The 21,629-nt window shown below is 46.1% G+C and overlaps 1 protein-coding gene and 1 long non-coding RNA gene across 2 annotated transcripts in view; one reads left to right on the forward strand and one right to left on the reverse strand.

Annotated features, from left to right (window-relative positions):
* The window catches only part of LOC119965122, a 155,448-nt gene that overhangs the window by 93,538 nt on the left and 40,281 nt on the right, over nt 1-21,629 (reverse strand). The window lies entirely within an intron of this gene.
* LOC119965089 (polycomb protein SCMH1-like) overlaps nt 17,909-21,629 on the forward strand; it is a 331,788-nt gene continuing 328,067 nt past the window's right edge. The window contains exon 1 of the mRNA XM_038795382.1: nt 17,909-17,924. The gene's annotated coding sequence lies outside the window, so the exon portion shown is untranslated. The remainder of the gene's footprint in view (nt 17,925-21,629) is intronic.

Raw genomic sequence — 21,629 nt, forward strand, 5'->3', positions numbered from 1 at the left:
GATTCTTCCACCCCCCCCAAAATGGCGTGTCGCGTTTTGCTCGGAGAATCGCCGCTCGCCGTTTTTCACGCCGACTGGAGATTCTCCGGCCCGGATGGGCCGAGTGGCTTGACGACCCCGACGGGTTCACGCTGGCGGCAACCACACCTCGTCGCTGCCGGCGTGAACATCGCGTGACAGGTAAGTGTGGGGGCTGTGGGGGGCGGAGAGGGGATCGAGCACCACTGGCGTGCTCGTGAGGGGACGGGCCCGCGATCGGCGCCCACCGGTTGCCGTCTTCCCCTCTGCCGCCCCGCAAGATCAAGCCGCCACGTCTTGCGGGGCAACGGAGGGGAAGACGGCAACCGCGCATGCGCGGGTTGGAGCTTAGGCGCCGCCGGCCGCGTCATGTTCGGCACGCCACTTTGACGCAAGCGTCAAGGCCCGCCGGCCGAGTTTCCCGCAACTCCGCTCCACGCCCCCCCCGGAGGCGGGAGAATAGGGGACGAGGAGCGGCCTCCGACACCGGAGTGAAACACTTCGGGTTTCACTCCGGCGTCGGCAGTTGCGGAGAATTTCGCCCGTTATATCAGGGCACTTAAAAAGACTTGAAGACAGTCAGGCAAGGTCAACTTACTTTTGCAAGAAGAAAATTATGTTCAACCAATTTGAAGGGGGTCACATGTGCTGTGGATAAAGGGGAACTGGTGGATATACGGTACTTAAATTTCTACAAGGCATTTGATAAGGTGCCATATCAAAGGTCATTGCAGAAAATAAAAGCTCATGGTGCAGAAGGTAAAATAATAGCATGGATTGAACATTGGCTAGCTTACCAGGAAACAGAATTAATGTTTTGTTTTCTGGTTGACAGGATGTGACGAGTAGTGTGCCATAGGGATCAGTGTTGGGGCCCCAACTTGGACAAAGGGGCTAAAGGGGTGGTTGCTAAATTTATCGCGACACAAAGAAAATTGGGCAAGTAAATTGTGAGGAGGAAAGAAGGAGGCTTCAAAGCGACATAGATAGTGCAATGATATGTATAGTACAAGTGAAGTAAAGGGTTAACATGAGAGACTACATGTAACTCAACACTAGATGGCGTTCCTCAGTGATCATATACAAGGCTGCATCTCTAGTCTTGCTGGGAGAAGCTGATGGAGATTTCAATGTGAGGTTGAGTTATATTGTAGTTTATAAATTAGAGAGATTATTGTGTACTGTATCACAGATTCAGTACCATTACTTTATTATCTGTTACTCAGTAAAGTGCGCAAACCTAATCAAGTTAAGTCGTGTAAAATAAATTAGTTTTGATTTAAACTTCTTAGTTTTATATTTTTTGTCAACAATACATATCTGGCTATCTTGGAGAGCAAGACAAGGAATATAACAGATAGGTTACATGAGTAAGCAAAAATCTGCCAAATGGAGTATAATATGGGCAAACGTGGAATTGTCTATTTTGGCAGGAAGAATCAAAAATAAGCTTATTATCTAATTGGTGAGAGATTGCAGAGCTCTGAAGTGCAGAGGGATCTGGGTGTCCTAGTACATGATTCACAAAAGGCTGATATTCAGGTTCAGCAAGTATTTAGGAAAGCTAATAGAAGGTTATTGTTTCCTGTGAGCGGAATTGATTACAAAAGTCAGGAGGTTATGTTTTAGTTGTGCAGGACACTGGCGAGATCACATCTGGAGTATTGTGTACAGTATTGCTCTCCTTATTTAAAGAAAGATGCAAATGCAATAGAAACAGGTCAGAGAAAGTTTATTGGACTAATACCAGGAATGAACGTGTTGTCTTATGAGGAAAGGTTGGAGAGGTTAGGTTTGTATCTACTGGGGTTTAGAAGAGTACGAGGCAACTTGTTCAAAACCTTTAAGATCCTGAAGGGTATTAACAGGGTGAACGTGGAGAGGATGCTTCCTCTTGTCGGAGAACCTGGAATTAGGAGTTACTGTTAAAAAATAAGGAATCACTTGTTCAAGGCGGAGAGGAAGATAATTTATTTTCTCTCAGAATGTTGTGAGTCACTGAAACTCTCTTCCTCAAAGGAAGTGGAAGTGGGATCTTTAAATATTTTAAAGGCAGAGCTAGATAGATTCATGATTAATGGGGGGTTAAAGGTTATCTGGATAGGTGGAAATGTAGAAATGTTGAAGTTACAATCATTTCAGCCGTGATCTTATGTATGGTGGAGCAGTTCAAGGGGCTGAATGGCCTCCTCCTGCTCCTAATTTAACTGTTAGTATGTACTCCAATCTCTCTTGCAATAAAGGACAATGTTTTTTTGCCATGGCTCCTTGATTTTGCTCAGCCCAGTTTGGGAAACTTAAGTATTTCCCCAAAACCGCATAGAGGCCTGCAGCACTAATCTGAAAAATCCACTGCCAATCTAGGCAAAGGCGTTGCAGCCAATCACGGCCTAACAGACGAGGGCCTTGACCTTTTACGACAATCAACGGTAGTCTTACAGATTTCTGCCTGTGGATCACAGGGGTGCCAGCTATTGTAAGTTGTTTCCCCAAGTGGGTGTCAGTCTTACCTCAATGTCATGTAAAGTCAACCGTTGTAAATCTGACTGAATTTTGTCAAACGTATGTTTACCAATGACTGAGATTACAGCTCCCATGTCCAATTCCATTACGAGAGGGTGACCATTTACTTGAAGGGTGATCCAAATGGGGGCAACTTTAGGTGCGGCAATGCAGTTCAGCTGCATATATTCATCATCGTACTGTCCCAGATGAAATGTGCGGGCTCTGGGTTGACACTTACCTCGGGAGCGGCGGATTTGTTGGCATGCTCTGTGGATTTCGCTCCCTGCGGCTTCTCTGGCTGTACACCATACATCGTCTGGCCTCTAAAAGCGAGCACTTTCCAGGAGACTCATCCGGAGTGAGACTCATACAGAGGGAGGATTGAAACTTGGTAATTTGGTGCAGTGAGGTAATTCAGTGCAGAGTGTGAGGAGGTGCTCTTTAACCCTGGTAAGTGACTGGTAAGTAGTCTCTCTTTTCTTTTCATTGTCTAATTTATTTATTTTATTTTGAAATTGTAGTTGTTTAAGTTTACCAAGGGTTTAAGGCATGGCAGGAGATCCCAGACCCGTGTCATGCTCCTCGTGTGCGATGTGGGAGCTTAGGGACACGTCCACTGTCCCTGGCTCCTTCACGTGCAAGAAGTGTGTTCAGTTGCAGCTCTTGTTAGACCGCTTGACGGCTCTGGAGCTGCGGATGGACTCACTTTGGAGCATCCGCGATGCTGAGGAGGTCGTGGATAGCACGTTTAGCGAGTTGGTCACACCGCAGGTGAAGGTTACTGAGGGAGATAGAAAATGGGTGACCAAAAGAAAGAGCAAGAGTAGGAAGGCAGTGCAGGTGTCCCCTGCGGTCATCTCCCTGCAAAACAGATATACCGCTTTGGATACTGTTGAGGAAGATGGCTCACCAGGGGAAGGCAGCAGCAGCCAGGTTCATGGCACCGTGGCTGGCTCTGCTGCACAGCAGGGCAGGAAGAAAAATGGCAGGGCTATAGTGATAGGGGACTCGATCGTAAGGGGAATAGACAGGCGGTTCTGTGGACGCAATCGAGACTCCAGGATGGTATGTTGCCTCCCTGGTGCAAGGGTCAAGGATGTCTCGGAGCGGCTGCAGGACATTCTGGGGGGGGAGGGTGAACAGCCAGCTGTCGTGGTGCACATAGGCACCAACGATATAGGTAAAAAACGGGATGAGGTCCTACAAGCGGAATTCAGGGAGTTAGGAGTTAAACTAAAAAGTAGGACCTCAAAGGTAGTAATCTCAGGATTGCTACCAGTGCCACGAGCTAGTCAGAGTAGGAATGTCAGGATAGATAGGATGAATGCGTGGCTTGAGAGATGGTGCAAGAGGGAGGGATTCAAATTCCTGGGGCATTGGGACCGGTTCTGGGGGAGGTGGGACCAGTACAAACCGGACGGTCTGCACTTGGGCAGGACTGGAACCGATGTCCTAGGGGGGGTGTTTTCTAGAGCTGTTGGGGAGGGTTTAAACTAATGTGGCAGGGGGATGGGAACCAATGCTGGAAGTTGGAAGGTAGTAAAACAGGGACAGAAACAAAAGGAAGTAAGGGGAAAAGTGCAAGGCAGAGAAGACATAGTCAGAAATCCATAAGGGCGACAGAACAAGGTACAGTGACTGAGGGGGGCACAGTGAATAGGCCCAGTAATAACAAAAGGAATAAAACTGGAGATGTTAAGATTCAAAACAGAGGTAAAAAAAACAACATAAGTGTACTTTACCTGAATGCTCGTAGTATTCGGAATAAAGTAAATGAGTTGGTGGCACAAATCATCGTAAATGACTATGATTTAGTGGCCATTACTGAAACATGGTTAAAGGATGGTCACGACTGGGAGTTAAATATCCGAGGGTATCAAACTATTCGGAAGGACAGAGTGGATGGTAAGGGAGGTGGTGTTGCTCTGTTATTTAAGGATGACATCCGGGCAATAGTAAGGGATGACATCGGTGCTATGGAGGATAAGGTTGAATCTATTTGGGTGGAAATCAGGAATAGTAAGGCGAAAAAGTCACTGATGGGAGTAGTCTATCGGCCACCAAATAGTAACGAGATGGTGAGGCAGGCAATAAACAAAGAAATAACTGATGCATGTAGAAATGGTACAGCAGTTATCATGGGGGATTTTAATCTACATGTCGATTGGTTTAACCAGGTCGGTCAAGGCAACCGTGAGGAGGAGTTTATAGAATGTATCCGCGATAGTTTCCTAGAACAGTATGTAATGGAACCTACGAGGGAACAAGCGGTCCTAGATCTTGTCCTGTGTAATGAGACAGGATTGATTCATGATCTCATAGTTAGGGATCCTCTCGGAAGGAGCGATCACAATATGGTGGAATTTAAAATACAGATGGAGGGTGAGAAAGTAAAATCAAATACTAGTGTTTTGTGTTTAAACAAAGGAGATTACAAGGGGATGAGAGAAGAACTAGCTAAGGTAGACTGGGAGCTAAGACTTTATGGTGGAACAGTTGAGGAACAGTGGAGAACCTTCCAAGCGATTTTTCACAGTGCTCAGCAAAGGTTTATACCAACAAAAAGGAAGGACGGAAGAAAGAGGGAAAATCGACCGTGGATATCTAAGGAAATAAGGGAGAGTATCAAATTGAAGGAAAAAGCATATAAAGTGGCAAAGATTGCTGGGAGATTAGAGGACTGGGAAATTTTTAGGGGGCAACAGAAAGCTACTAAAAAGCTATAAAGAAGAGTAAGATAGAGTATGAGAGTAAACTTGCTCAGAATATAAAAACAGACAGTAAAAGTTTTTACAAATCTATAAAACAAAAAAGAGTGGCTAAGGTAAATATTGGTCCTTTAGAGGATGAGAAGGGAGTTTTAATAATGGGAAATGAGGAAATGGCTGAGGAACTGAACAGGTTTTTTGGCTCGGTCTTCACAGTGGAAGACACAAATAACATGCCAGCGACTGATAGAAATGAGGCTATGACAGGTGAGGACCTTGAGAGGATTGTTATCACTAAGGAGGGAGTGATGGGCAAGCTAATGGGGCTAAAGGTAGACAAGTCTCCTGGCCCTGATGGAATGCATCCCAGAGTGCTAAAAGAGATGGCTAGGGAAATTGCAGATGCACTAGTGATAATTTACCGAAATTCACTAGACTCTGGGGTGGTCCCGGTGGATTGGAAATTAGCAAACGTGACGCCACTGTTTAAAAAAGGAGGTAGGCAGAAAGCAGGAAATTATAGGCCAGTGAGTTTAACTTCGGTAATAGGGAAGATGCTGGAATCTATCATCAAGGAAGAAATTGCGAGGCATCTGGATAGAAATTATCCCATTGGGCAGACGCAGCATGGGTTCGTAAAAGGCAGGTCGTGCCTAACTAATTTAGTGGAATTTTTTGAGGACATTACCAGTGCAGTAGATAACGGGGAGCCGATGGATGTGGTATATCTGGATTTCCAGAAAGCCTTTGACAAGGTGCCACACAAAAGGTTGCTGCATAAGATAAAGATGCATGGCATTAAGGGTAAAGTAGTAGCATGGATAGAGGATTGGTTAATTAATAGAAAGCAAAGAGTTGGGATAAATGGGTGTTTCTCTGGTTGGCAATCAGTAGCTAGTGGTGTCCCTCAGGGATCCGTGTTGGGCCCACAATTGTTCACAATTACATTGATGATTTGGAGTTGGGGACCAAGGGCAATGTGTCCAAGTTTGCAGATGACACTAAGATGAGTAGTAAAGCGAAAAGTGCAGAGGATACGGGAAGTCTGCAGAGGGATTTGGATAGGTTAAGTGAATGGGCTCGGGTCTGGCAGATGGAATACAATGTTGACAAATGTGAGGTTATCCATTTTGGTAGGAATAACAGCAAACGGGATTATTATTTAAACGATAAAATATTAAAGCATGCCGCTGTTCAGAGAGACTTGGGTGTGCTAGTGCATGAGTCACAGAAGGTTGGTTTACAAGTGCAACAGGTGATTAAGAAGGCAAATGGAATTTTGTCCTTCATTGCTAGAGGGATGGAGTTTAAGACTAGGGAGGTTATGTTGCAATTGTATAAGGTGTTAGTGCGGCCACACCTGGAGTATTGTGTTCAGTTTTGGTCTCCTTACTTGAGAAAGGACGTACTGGCGCTGGAGGGTGTGCAGAGGAGATTCACTAGGTTAATCCCAGAGCTGAAGGGGTTGGATTATGAGGAGAGGTTGAGTAGACTGGGACTGTACTCGTTGGAATTTAGAAGGATGAGGGGGGATCTTATAGAAACATTTAAAATTATGAAGGGAATAGATAGGATAGATGCGGGCAGGTTGTTTCCACTGGCGGGTGACAGCAGAACTAGGGGGCATAGCCTCAAATAAGGGGAAGTAGATTTAGGACTGAGTTTAGGAGGAACTTCTTCACCCAAAGGGTTGTGAATCTATGGAATTCCTTGCCCAGTGAAGCAGTTGAGGCTCCTTCATTACATGTTTTTTAAGGTAAAGATAGATAGTTTTTTGAAGAATAAAGGGATTAAGGGTTATGGTGTTCGGGCCGGAAAGTGGAGCTGAGTCCACAAAAGATCAGCCATGATCTAATTGAATGGCGGAGCAGGCTCGAGGGGCCAGATGGCCTACTCCTGCTCCTAGTTCTTATGTTCTTATGTTCTTATGTTCTATGGATTCAGGGGACGTATTCTACCTAGCTAACTGGGCCCCAGATCTGTGGACCTGGCCCTGACAGTGTTTGCCCCAGGAGGCAGGATTCTGGGGTTTCCTATTGTGGACTAATACCAGGAATGAACGTGTTGTCTTATGAGGAAAGGTTGGAGAGGTTAGGTTTGTATCTACTGGAGTTTAGAAGAGTACGAGGCAACTTGTTCAAAACCTTTCAGATCCTGAAGGGTATTAACAGAGTGAACGTGGAGAGGATGCTTCCTCTTGTCGGAGAACCTGGAATTAGGAGTTACTGTTAAAAAATAAGGAATCACTTGTTCAAGGCGGAGAGGAAGAGAATGCCAGGAAGTGGGCTCATCCTACACTGTTCACTTCCATCCCTTGGAACTTCTGTACTCCCTTCTCTGCACTTACTCTGGAAAGTGGAATGTCTACAGCCTTCTGAAGGTCTAACAATGGCACAGTCAGTAACCTTCGTTAGATCGCCATACTGTATCCATCACAAACCAACCTGTCCAGCAGCATTTCGGGAAGGGAAGAGAAGGGACATAATCACAAATTTCGACTAGTTTCCTCAAACATGTTAAGAACTTGGTAACCAGCTCCCCTGGGTCCTCTCAGCTCAGTTAAACCACAATTAGATATAACTCCTAGGGCTAAAGGGATCAGGGTATATTGGAGGAAGGTGGGATCAGGGTATTGAACTTGATGATCAGCCATGATCATAATGAATCATAGAATCATAGACTTTACAGTGCAAAAGGAGGCCATTTGGCCCATCGAGTCTACACCGGCCCTTGGAAAAAGCACCACGTAAGCCCACACCTCCACCCTATCCCCCGTAACCCACCTAACCTTTTTGGACACTGAGGGCAATTTAGCATGGCCAATCCACCTAACCTGCACATCTTTGGACTGTGAGAAGTCCAAAGTCCAGAGGAAACCCACGCAGACACGGGGAGAACATGCAGACTCCGCACAGGCAGTGACCCAAGCCGGGAATCGAACCTGGAATCCTGGAGCTGTGAAGCAACAGTGCTAACCATGGTGCTACTGCATTGCCGCCTTGACGGTGGGTAATTCTCTTCTCCCAGTACTCGATTGCCCCAACACTGGAGCTATTGGTGAGCAGAAAGAAATTGCAGATGGAATTCGAGTTGTTGTCAACAAGCAAGGAAGTGAGCCAGCTGCGATGTTTGAGGGGACCTTTTCTGAGTATCGGGAGAACACCAATCATCTGTTAGCACACCAGCTGAGATAGCAGGCTGCCTCCCTGGAGTTCAGGGTCTCAGGCGGTGGGTCAGCGTCTGCCGCAGAGAAGGTTAATGAGGTGTTTGAGGCCTTCTTCCGAGAGCTGTACATGTCAGAGCCCCCAGAGGAGAGCTCATCAATGATACAGTTTTTGATGGTTTGGCCTTTCTGCAGATGGAGCATGAGAGAAGGCTGGAGTTGGAGGCATTGATAGGGCCAAAGGAGGTCATGAACTGTGTTCGGTTAATATAGTTGGGCAAAACACCGGGTCAAGATTGAATTTTACAAACAGTTTGTGGGCCTATTGAATTTTACAAACAGTTTGTGGGCCAGTTGGACCCACTTCTGCTGGATACATTTCATGATTCCATGTTCTTGGGGGTGTTGCCTGCCACGATTGCACAGGCATCGATTTCCTTCATCCTGAAGAAGGAAAAGGATCCCATGGAATGTGGGTCATATTGACCTATTTTGTTGTTAAACGCTGATGCTAAGTTGTTGGCGAAGGTGTTGGCAATGCATTTGGAGCCCTGCCTACCGGGGGTAATTTCAGAGGAGCTCACTGGATTTATTAAGGGCCAACAGGTGTTGGCCAACATTCAGAGCTTGTTAAACATTTTGTTGTTGTTTTCCTTAGGGCGGCCAGCGGTGATTGTCTCAATGGAAGCTGAGGGAGCATTTGATATGGTTGAGTGGGGGTACATCTTTGAACCCTTTGGAAGGCTAGATTTTGGGCCAAAATTTATATCATGGATTAGGCTTTTGTTCAGGTCTCCCACTGTAAGTGTGCACACTAATGCCTTGAGCTCAGGCGATTTTCTGAATAGAGGTGCAAGGCAGAGGTGTGCATTGTCCCCGCTTTTGTTTGCCTTGCAATTGAGCCACTGGCCTTTGCATTGAGGTTGTCCATCAGAGGAAGGGGGTAGAGCGTGGGGGGATGTGAGCATAGGGGATCCTTATGTGCGGATGATTTACTACTATATATCATGGATCCACTCTTCAATATGGAGGAGATAATGATGCTCCTCAGGAGTTCTGGCTCCTGCTCGGGGTATAAGCTGAATCTGAGCAAAAGTGAATATTTTCCGGTGAATCCTTCGGGGTGGGGAGCTGATATGGGGAGGTGGCCGTTTCCCCTGGCCAGAAAGACCTTACATTATCTGGGAATCTGGGTGGCCCATGTTTGGGCCTCGCTCCATAGACTTAACTTTGCTGACCTGGTGAATGGGGTGAAGGCCCACTTGAAAGGTGGGACGTCTCCCTCTGACCTCAGTGGGAAGGGTACAGATGGTTAAGATAAATATTCCCCCAAGGTTTCTGTTTCTGTTCCAGTGTTTCCCAGTCTTTCTTCCCAAGGCTTTCTTTTGCACGATAAATAAATTGATATCTACTTTAATTTGGGCTGATAGGACCCCACGGGTGAGTTGGACTTTTCTGCAGAGGGATAGGTAGGCGGGGGAGTTGGCAGCACCTAATCTGTTATGTTATTATTGGGCAAAGAATATTGGTTAGGTGAGGGGGTGGGTATATGGGGGTGGATTGAGGGGGGTTGGTACAGAAGGTCAAGTCTGAGGGTCCTGGTTACTTACCCACTCCTGTTTCCCCCTGCTAGATTCACTTCGAGCCCAGTGGTGATAGACACTTTGAAGATTTGAAACCAGGTTAGGCAGCATTTTAAACTGGGCTCCATGTCACTGAGGGCTTCAGAACCATAGGTTTGTTCCATCTGGCTTGGATTGATCAATCAGGGCATGAGGGAGGGTCAAGAGGTTTAGTGACATATTTCTTGAGGGTAGGTTAGCCGGTCTGGACGTGTTTTTGGAGAATTTCTGGCTCCCGGGAGGGAACATATTCAGGTACTTTCAAGTTCGCGACTTTCTATGTAAGGAGCTTCCTTAGCACCCTCACCCTTGCTCTTGGACAGGGTCTTGTCCTTGGGGAGGGTATGATTTTGCATATTTAAAGGCAGATGTTGACGACGGAGCAGGCTTCATTGAAAGAAGTAAAGGGAAAATGGGAAGGTGAACTGGGTTTGGTTTTTGAGGGTGGGGTGTGTGGAGTGAGGCTCTTCACATGGTCAACTTCTCCTCCTCATGTGCGAGGTTAGGCCTGATCCAGTTCAAGGTTGTGCACAGGGTGTACCCGACCAGGGTGCATGTGAGTGGGTTCTTCTCAGCAGAGGTGTAAACAGTGCCCTTGGAGGGTTGTGGACCATAGGCATATGTTTTGGACTTGCCCCAAGCTTGTTAGCTTCTGGGTCTCCTTTTTAGACAGTGTCGGGGATGTTGAATGTTCAACTGGAGCCGTACCCATTGGTGGTCATTTTTGGAGTTTCGGACTCGCCGGTGCTGCAGTTGGGACGAAGGCAGATGTCCTAGCCTTCGCCTCACTAATAGCCTGGAGGCAAGTTCTGCTTGGGTGGAGGTGCCCGGTGCCGCCTAAGGCGTGGTTGGGGGAATTTTTGTACCTTGAAAAAATCAAGTTAACCATGACGGGTCGGTGAAAGGGTTCAACTCGAGTGGCATCCTTTTATCTCCTTTTTCAAGGAACTGGTTACCGCCACTTGTTCGGGTGGAGGGGAGGGGCATTGTCTTCTTGTTAACATTGTGCTTTCTTAATGGCTGAGGGTGGGGGTGGACTGAGGGTTCGGGTGGGTGTAATTTGTAGTTTGCATTGGTGGTATTGGGATTTCCCGTATTGTTGTTATTTTGTTGTCATGAAAATCTTTTTGAATAAAATTGTTTTTTTAAAGTTTGAGATAGACAGATTTTTAATCAGCAAGGGAATTAAGGGTTCTGGGAATAAAGCCAGAAAGTGAAGTTGAGGATCATATCAGATCTGCCATGATCTCATTGAATGGCAAAGCAGACTCGCTGGGCCGAATTGCTCACTTCTGCTCCTACGTCTTAAGGTTTTATGGTAAAGGTGTGTAAATCAGGGTTACTGTGCATATATGTGATTGCATAGAATGGAGTAAATAAGATTGGAGAGTTTCAGGGGCAGATGGACATGTGGAAATGTAATGTTGGGGCTATAACAAAGACCTGACTCAAGGCAGGACAGGACTGAGTGTTAAATATTCTGGGTATTCAGGAAAGATAGGAAAGGAAAGAAAGGGTGGGGATATTGGTTAAGCAGAGCAATGCAGTACTGGAGAAAGAGGATGCCCCAGAGGTTTCAAGGACAGAATTAATTTGGCTAGAGTTAAAGAACAAAATGGGTGCAATTATATTGCTTGGTGTAGCCTATAGACCAACAATTAGTGAGAAGGATGTAGAGGAATCTGCAGGAAAATTACAGAAAGATGCAAACATTATGGAGTACTTATAATGGGGGATTTTAATTACCTTAATGTAGACTGGACAGTGGTAGTGTGAAGAGGCAAAATGTGCCAAGATTATTTTCAGGAAAACTTTTGACAGTGGGTTGTAGCTGAACGAAGGGCTACCTTCAAAACAGAAATGGTCAGGACTCAGTCAAGGTATATTCCATGAAAAGAGAAAGGTGGGGCAAGCAAATCCAGAGCTCCCTGGATGAAAAAGGAGATAGAAATTGAGATAAGGAAGAAAAGGCGTGCTTATGACAAGTGTCGGACAGAATATACAGTTGAGAAGCAAGAGGAATACAGAAGGTTCAGAGGGGAAGTGAAAAAGCACATTAGAGAAACAAAGAGGGAAAGGGAGAAAAGACTGGCAGCCAACATAAAGGGAAATCCCAAAGTCTTCTTTTGGCAAGTAAATAGTAAAAGGAGGAATCGGGCCAATTAGGACCTGAAAGGGAATTTACACATGGAGGCTGGGGGTATGGCTGAGGTAATGCTTTCCATCTGTCTTTACAGGGAGGTAGATGCTATTCAGGCCACCATGGTGACAGATGAGGAAACTCTGTCCCTCCAAGTGTTCAAAATTGATAAGGAAGATGTTGTCTCCGTCCAATTCAGATACTTTTGACCAGTTTACTCGCTCGAAGGCTTTACCTAGGTGTATTTTAATAGTGAGGAGAACAAAGGACAAACACAAGCATAAACTCAGAAAATCTTTATTAAACACACAATTAACCCATAAATTAACCCAAAATATATGATACTAGAAATACCCAAGATTCGATTATACTACCAGCAAAGGTGGCTTAATCGAGCTGTGAGCCCAATTCTTGAGTCTTTCTGGCCTGTGGTCACAAAGGTGGGTCTTCTGGCAGCTTCTTCCTTCCCTCCTTCCTCGTCGGTCTTCGGTTGGTCAGTCACCTCCCACTTCGCTGCTGATGTGCCCTGGGTGCCTATTTCTATTCCCCTTCCCTTTGTGTCCTTTTGCCACTTCTTCTGGTTTATGCCAATGAGGTCTCTGGAGAGGGTCTCAGCACCCAATGGTCGGTGATGATTAGCTGGCAGGACATCTCAGCTCGCCCCTGGTGTCCGTCTCCAGTGGTGTGGTCTGACGTACTCCCTTACCAAATAAGGTGATAGTGGGAACTCTGGGCACTCAGGAATCTGGCTCAGTCTGGGCTACGGACAATAGACTGATGCATATCAATTGGGTGCGATGATCTCTTGATGAGCGATTGACAGGGCAGGTTCGGAGATGCCCAGGCAGCCTCTCTGAGTTTGTATATTCAAATTTAGCCAAGTCCGAATTCCCATCGGTCCGTTCGCTGGAGCTGAATGCAGTTTAATTTAAAGTGTCAAATTCTTTAATTTAGGATTATCCAATTTAATCGGGCTCAAAACTAGGCCCTTGTAGATTACCATAAGGAAGTGTTGAATAATTTGTCAGGACTGAAAGTTGACAAGGCACCAGGACTGGATGAGATGCATTGACAGATATTGAAGGAAGTGAGAATGGAAATTGCAGGGGCACTGGCCATAATTTTCCAGTCTTCTCTAGACTCAGGGAAAGTACTAGAGGATTGGAGAATTGCAAATGTTACGCCCTTGTTCAAAAAAGGTTGTAAGGGTAGTCCCAGCAATTACATATCTCAGTTTAACATCAGTGGTGGACAAGCTTCTAGAAACAATTATATGGGATAGAATAGTAGTCACATGGAAAATGTGGGCTGATAAGGAAGAGCCAGCATGGCTTTCTGAAGGGAAAATTGTGATTAACTAGCTTCTGGGAGAATTTGAAGACATAACAGAAACGGTCGATGAGGGTAATGCTGTTGATGTGGGGCACATGGACTTTCAGAAGGCATTCGATACAGTGCCACACAACAGACTTGTGAGAAAGGTTACAGTTCATGAAACAAAAGGGACTGTAGCAATATGGATACAAAAGTGGATGAATACCAGGCGGCAAAAAGTAATGGTCAATGGATATTTTTCAGACTGGAGGAAGGTTTGTAGCGGTGTTTCCCAGGGGTCAGTATTGGGACCCTTGATTTTCCTGCTGTATATCAATGATTTTGATCTCCGTGTGCACGGAACAATTTCAAAGTTTGCAGATGATACAAAACTTGGAAGTATTATAAATTGTGAGGACAGTGTAACTTCAAAAGAACATAGATAAGTTGGTGGAGTGGACAGATTGGTGGCAGATGAAGGTCAATGCAGAGGGATATGAGGTGATGCATTTTGGTAGGAAGAACATGGAGAGACAATATTAAAATGGGGAAAAAATTTCAGGGGTAAAGAAGCAGAGGCACCTAGGTGTATTTGTGCATAGCTCATTGAAGGTGACAGGACCGTTGGAGAGAGTCGTTAATAAACCATATGGAATTCGGGTTTTATTATTACCGACCAAGAGTACAAGAACAAGGAGGTTATGCTGAAATTATACAAGACACTCATCAGACAACAGCTGGATTATTGTGTGCAGTTCTGGGTGCCACACTATAGGAAGGATATGAATGCATTAGAGAGAGTGCAGAAGAGGTTTACAGGAATGATTCCAGAGATGAGAAACTTCAGTTATGGGGATAGATTGGAGATGTTGGAATTTTTCTGCTTGGAGAGAAAGATGAAGAGATTTGTTAGATATGTTCAAAATCATGAGGGTGCTGGACAGAGTAGATAGGCAGAAATTGTTCCAGCTCAGAAAAGGATCAAGAACAAGAGGGCATGGATTTAAAGTGACTTACAATTGAAGCAAATGTGGTTTGAGAGAAAATATTTTCACACAATTAGTGGCTTGCGTTTGGAATGCATGGCCTGGAAGTGTGGTGGCGGCAGGTTCAACCAAAATTTTCAAGGGGCATTAGCTGATTATTTGAATAGAAATGATGTGCCAGGGTATGGGCAAAAGGCAGGTGAATGGCACGAAGACATGATGCTCATTTGGACAGCCGGTGTAGACACATTGGGCCAAATGTACTCCTTCTGCACCGTATCCATTCTGTGACTCTGTGAAGCCACATCATCCTGATTTGTTCACTGTCGCTGGGTCAAAAGCCTGGAACTGACTCCCTAACAGCACCGTGGCTGTTTGTACACCACATGATTGTAGTCGTTCAGGAACGGGAGTCAAGGAGGTGGGAGGTCAGGGGGTGTAGTTGCTGGAGGTCAGGTGGGGTTGGAGGAGCCAGAGTCTAGGGGGATGGGTTGGCGATGGTTGGGTTTGGGTAAGAGCCACAGGTCTGGGGAAGTTAGGTCGGGTCTGCGCGGAGGGTGAAGTCGGTTTGGGTTCATGGGTCAGAAGGATCGGGTCTGTGGCTTTGGAGGAATCGGGTTGGGTCTGCGGGTCGGAGCAGAGGTTAGGTCTGGTCTGCGAGTCGGGGGGAGGGGGTTGCCAGGTCAGATCTGCAAAGGATCAGGTTGCGGGGTTGTGTCTGTGGGCTGGGGAGGATCAGGTCTTGTTTGTGGGTCGGAGGGGAGCTCAACATGAGTCAGCAGGTTGGGGGAGGGGAATGGGTCAAATTCTTCGGTCAGAGGAGAGGTTGGATTGTGTCAGGAGATCGGAGGGGGACAGGTCAGGTCCATTGGTTGGAGGGGTGGTTGGGTTGCGCCAGTGGGTTGGTGAGTAATGAGTCGGGTCCGTGGACTGGGGGAGGGATCAGGTCAGGGGTTGTTAGGTTGGGTCCATGGGGTTAATCAGAGGTCAGGGGAGTCGAGTTGGGATGGGAGGTTCGGGCCCACGGTGGAAGGGAGAACTTTTAGGGGATCAGAGTGGTGGGCACAACATGGGAGGAGGGGTGACGAGGAGTCCTGTGGAGGGGGTCAGTCTTCGTCTTTACAATAGTTACCCTGAAGTCAAAGAGATATTAACCTTCTAACTTTTTTGTTGTAACTATTAGTGTAACCCTCTTGGAACCATGCAAAATTTGTGATTTAATTTTCATTTTCAGATGGTTTCCAGTGTAGGGGTTTGTCCAGAGGAAGTGAGCACTGCTGGGCAATTACCATGCAAACCCTAACCTGGAAACACCCAAGAGGGATTCCCAGCACATCTTTGGGATACCCCCCAAATCTGACACTGGAGAGGTCGGAGGTTACAGCCTAATGACTTTAAAAATGAGCCATCAGAGTCTAAGTACCGGGAGTTTGATCAATTCACCATTTAATGTCATCATGATCTGTGTAAAGCTGTAACACTATAGAAATGAACAGAAATGTCCAATTTTGAAGACTGAAATTAATCTAAATCGTGCAAAAAGAACAGCCTCAAGTTAGATATGATGCAATTATACTAACAATGTTAGTTAATCTGACTTGAGTCATGGTGTCCTTGCTCCTCCATCGATTTTCCTCTTTTAGAATTACAAATGATTTCTATAAGCACCAACCAGATAGCCCACGGCTTTCCCATCTCCTCTCCTGTTCTATCCCTGTCAGTTTCAGTGTTAATTTTACCTAACTTCCCAGTGGCTACAAATCAAATGTAACAGGATTGATTCAAACTGCATTAGCAGTCAAACTTAATTAGGAAGACATGTCTCCACTCAATTTGCTGTCAAATTTGACACGGTGTATTTAGATAAGTAGGATTTGTGCTTTATCCTGTTACTGTTAGACCAAAATTGCTTAATCTCCTGTGTGTTTTTAATCCTACAGCCCTCTTTTCTCACTTCAATCAGTAACATAGTTACTGAGCTCTTCTAGGTTATAAAGGTGAGCATAAACTTTATCCCAGAATAAATGAATTGAAAGCAATTGCGAGTCTGATATCCCCAAATGATTTGTGTGTTTTGGAATTTATTGACCGACTATTACCATCACGGACCAGATCTCAACATTTACTAGGATATCGGATAGGAACTCGAATCACTTTTAAATTTGTAAAACTATGAGGAAAGGATACTTTGCTCCAGGAGTGATCCCATGCACAAATATGGATATGGTGTATTAAAACAAACTTTATTACTAACTCATTATTAAACTACCCTAATATCACAGAAATAAAACTTACAACTATCAGTTAAATAATGTTTAACAATAACATAAAAACACTTTAACTTCTAGTTGATATCTTCTCTACTTCCAATCAAGCAAAGCCCATCACAGATCAAAAAACACTTTTAAATAAAGTTAGCAAAAGTAGGTTACTTTCCAGCTTCTGCAAAAAACGTTCTTTAAAGAGATTGTTTGAACAGAGAGATAGATCCTTTCAGTAAACTGCCTGCAGATCCCTGTCTGTCAGATTAATACTGAATCTGACAGTTTTCTGCAAAGGCTGTTGTTCAGCTTAAAGCTTCCAGAAACTAACTACAACTGCCTTCCACATATCTGGCTCCTCTAATTAGATCATCTTTATTCCACTCAAATCCCATGACTTACTTAAGTTTAAATACAATGGCCTGGGTTCTCCACCGCCGGTAGAGGGGTTCCCAATGGGAGGGGAATTGTGGAATCAGGGGTAAAAATGGGACGAGTGCTTAATGTTCTGGCCCCCCACTGGTGGCGGAATTGGGGTTTTTGCCCACGCATCAGCAGGAGGATGCAAATGGATCTTAATGACCCATTTGCAGTCACTTATTGGGCCGGGCTCCAGATTCTCCAGGCCGGGAATCTTGTGGACACGGGTTACCACAGGTATGGACAAGAATGAATAATTGTTACAAACAGAATAACTGATGTTTACAAACATCAACCACTTCAAAGAGGGATATGTGCTGTCAATTTCCAACTCAGCACTTCAAAATCACTCAAGCGTGAAGGAGAGAGATTGGAATGCACTTAACTCTACTTGACGTGGTTGATGTTTGTGGCTACAGCACTTCAGAGTTACTCAATCATGTAAAAGATGAATGCAGCAAGGCTCAATCTGAAGCCCCCGCACTGCAGCTGCCAAACATGGCCAACAAAGAGAAATAAATGAATGGCTTGCAACTAAAGGATCTGAGGGGTTTAGTCCCGAAAGACATGCATGTTAGGTGAATTGGACATATTGAATTCTCCCTCTGTGTACTCAAACAGGCGCCAGAGTGTGGCAACTAGGGGATTTTCACAGTATCTTAATTGCAGTGTTAAAGTAAGCCTACTTGTGACAATAATAAAGATTTTTAACACAGGTTATGCTTTTCTCTTTCCAGGAATGGACACCTGGTTCTTCCTCTGTCTTAACCAGCAGATGTATACCCAGGTAAGTATTGCACAACTTTTTTCACTGCCCTGTCTGGACTGCTCTCTAGCTTCCAGACAGGGATTTCTTTTCTAGGGCATCTGTGTGCAGGGGGTGGCAATTCTTTAATGAGGGGGTCTCTGTGGGGGTTTCTTTCATTAAGGGGGTCTCTGTAGGGGGTTCCTTTAGTTAGGTGGTCACTGTGATGGGTTCCTTTATTTAGGGGGTCTTGGAAGTGTCCCGCATTCAAGGGGTATCTGTGGAGGGTCCCCTACTCAGGGGTTCTCTGGGGGGGCAGGTAGGTAGGGTCAACCCATACTTGGGGCAAGTGGGGGATCCAGAAAATCTAGGGGTGGAGGGCTGAGTTGCGATGTGGGAGGTGGCCAGCTCCAGAAGCTCACTATTGGGCCTCCCACTCAAAATGTCAGCCCGATAGCGAGATTCCCCTGGATTCGCTCGCAATCCTTACCATGCATAAATTTGCATGGCTGCGAATTGGGAATCTGGATTGGTGTGGGAGCACAAATCAGTAGCAATTCGACTCTGCTGGGAGATCATAGGGCTGGATTCTCCGATTCTGCGACTATGTCCGCAAGATCCATCTGGTCTTATGACCAAAAAGCCCCCGCACTGATGCTGCACACGGTGGGGGGCGAGCAGCTGTGCCCACATATGCCCCCAGCTTTACCTGCGGATACAGACGCAGAATTGCCAGTCTGTGGCTGGCATGCGCACGGCGGCGGCCAAGCCGTACAACATGGCGCCAGCCGTGCACTGACCCAGCCTGCCCAAAACAGGCTGTAACCCACCTCACCACCCCTGGACCACCCCCACCAGTCCCCCCTGCCACTGAAGGCCCGCTGCCAGCGGAATGGCTCTCCGCACCTAACCACCCCGACTGTGGCGGTGCTGGACACCGACCGCAGCTATCATGCGAGGTCCTCGAAAAGTGAGAGGACACGCGCCCCACGCCGTCGGGGACTCGGCCCATCAGGGGCGGAGTCAGGGGAGGGCCTCAGGTGACGTCCTGAGGCTATCCCGACGGCATGTGGTGTAATTCTCGAGTATGCCGTTTTTGAGGGGGCAGAGTATCGGAAAAACAGCGGCACCCTCAATCCCGGTGTAAGAATGGATTATGCTGCCAATCGCTGAACGCAATTTTGGCGTCGGCGATCGGAGAATCCTCTCACAAATGGAAAATCCTGCCCAATGTCTCTAATTATCTACTCCCCAAAAATCATAACAAAAACCCATTCGGCCTCTCCTTGTAAACATAGCATGCCTTGAAATAATGGTGATCTCATTTGTGTGACATTTTACTTGCACCTCCTGCAGCCACAAAATCTGGCTGTCCTTTAAACCAGGATTTAAAAAAATATTGCTGCAACAGATATATACAGACCCTGACCCAGGATTTAAAACATTACAGTAACAAAAACAATTGATACAATATAAATTCCAATTTCTTACATTCATTGCACCAACCACCATTGTAAAATAAAGATTTTTAAAATAACTATACAATGGACACATATACTCCCAACCAGGACCAGGTCCCATGCTGGGGGAGAGACGGGGATGTGGACTGTTTCGTGCTTCGAGACGAATGGGAAACCACGCCATATCTATTGCCCCCAGTGTAATTAATTATGCACACTGGGGTTTGCCACCATCTTCGACAGTGGGGAAGCTTTGGTAGCATGCACCTCACTGTCATACCCGGCTGTCATATTGAAAAGATGCCCGACATCACTGACCCACCAATGAAGATGATCGACCTCCAGGAATACTTTGATGCTGGAAGATGGACTTCCTCAAAGACAGTGAATCTGGAAGATCCATTTGGAAGATCCATCAGGAAGATGCTCCCCCCACCCACTGCTGTGGGTGCTCCAGGGAAAGGGTCACTGGCAGCTCAAGGCCTTCTTCAGATAAGCCCTAACTTTTGCATGCCATGTTGGTCCAGACGTGTTTTGAAGCATATTTGTAAATCACAGGTGGGAGAAGATTCCGGTCAGACCATCATTCATTGTCATAGTGAGGTCTTGCTTGAATTGCATAGAAGCTTGGTTAGACCGCATGTGGAGTACTATGTGCAGTTTTGGTCTCCTTATCACAGAAACAGTATTGTTGCTATAAAGTGGGTGCAATGAAGACTCACCCACTTGTTCCAAAGATGGTGGGGTTGTCTGATGAAGAGAGATTGAGCAAACTGGGCCTGTATTCTCTGGAATTTCAAAGAATGAGAGGTGATATGATTGAAATGTACAAAATACTTAATGGAATAAGTACTGGGGCGGCATGGTGACACTGTGGTTAGCAGTGCTGCTCACAGCGCCAGGGACCCCGGGTCGATTCCGACCTCGGGTGACTGTCTGTGTGGAGTTTTTACATTCCCCCCGTGTCTGCTTGGGTTTTCTCCAGGTGCTTTGGTTTCCTCCCACAGTCCAATGATGTGCAGGTTAGGTGGCTTGACCATGCCAAATTGCCCCTTACGGTAGGATTGCAGGAATATGGCAGGGGATTCGGTCTGGGTAGGGTGGTCTTTCGAAGGGTCAGTGCAGACTCAATGGGCTGAATGGCTTCCTTCTGCGCTGTAGGGATTCTAAGATTATATCAATAGACAGGATAGATGCTGGTAAGATGTTTCTCCTGGTTGGAGAATCTTCAACCAGAAGCACAATTTCAAAATAAGGGGGATGCCACTTAGGCCCGAGATGACGAAACATTTCTTTATACAGAGGATTTCGGGTTTTTGAAATTCTCTACTCCAGAGGGCTATGGAAGCTCAGGTACTGTGTATCGTAGAATCATAGAATTTACAGTGCAGAAGGAGGCCAATCGGCCCATTGAGTCTGCACCGGCCCTTGGAAAGAGCACCCTACCCAAGCCAACACTACTATCCTATCCCCGTAACCCAGTAACCCTACCCAACCATTTGTTTGGACACTGATGGCAATTTAGCATGGCCAGTTCACCTAACCTGCACATCTTTGGGCTGTGGGAAGAAACCGGAGCACCTGGAGGAAACCCACGCAGGCACGGAGAGAACTTGCAAGACTCCGCACAGACAGTGACCCAAGGCGGGAATCGAACCTGGGACCCTGGAGCTGTGAAGCAACTGTGCAAACCACTGTGCTACCATGCTACCGTATGTAAAGCAGAGATTGATAGATTTCTGATTCTGCTTCTTTTTCAGTGGTCACTCGCTAACGAGTATGATTGTCCACCTAAGAAACTGTGTTACTGGTCATGGGTTTTGTGGGTCCTTGCGTGGCTGATGAGAAATGCTTCACATTTGGGAATGTTTCTCTGTTGTTCTTGTTGAAGGGAGATCGTGCCCTGGGGAGGGTTGGTAAAGGACTTGAGTCTTCTTGAGGATGAGGCTGAAGTTGATTCTGCGAAGGTATCAAGCATGGCTTGGAGATTCCCTTCTGAGACAGCGGAGATGGCGATGTCACCACATACTGAAGCTCCAAGAGTGATGTCAGTGTTATTTTCTTCTTGGATTTCAACCGGTTGAGGTTGAAAGGTTTTCCGTCCATCCTGTAGATTTCTGATCAACAATAACATAAGGGTTATGGGGATAGTGGGTGTAAGAGACATTGGAGAGCCCGATCAGTCATGATCGTACTAAATGGCGGAGCAGGCTCGACGGGCTGAATGGTCTACTCCAATTCCGATGCCTCTGTGTGATAAAATTCAGTTTCATGCCAGCCTCTAGCA

This window comes from Scyliorhinus canicula, chromosome 1, assembly GCF_902713615.1.
Source record: "Scyliorhinus canicula chromosome 1, sScyCan1.1, whole genome shotgun sequence".
NCBI classification, from domain to species: domain Eukaryota; kingdom Metazoa; phylum Chordata; class Chondrichthyes; order Carcharhiniformes; family Scyliorhinidae; genus Scyliorhinus; species Scyliorhinus canicula.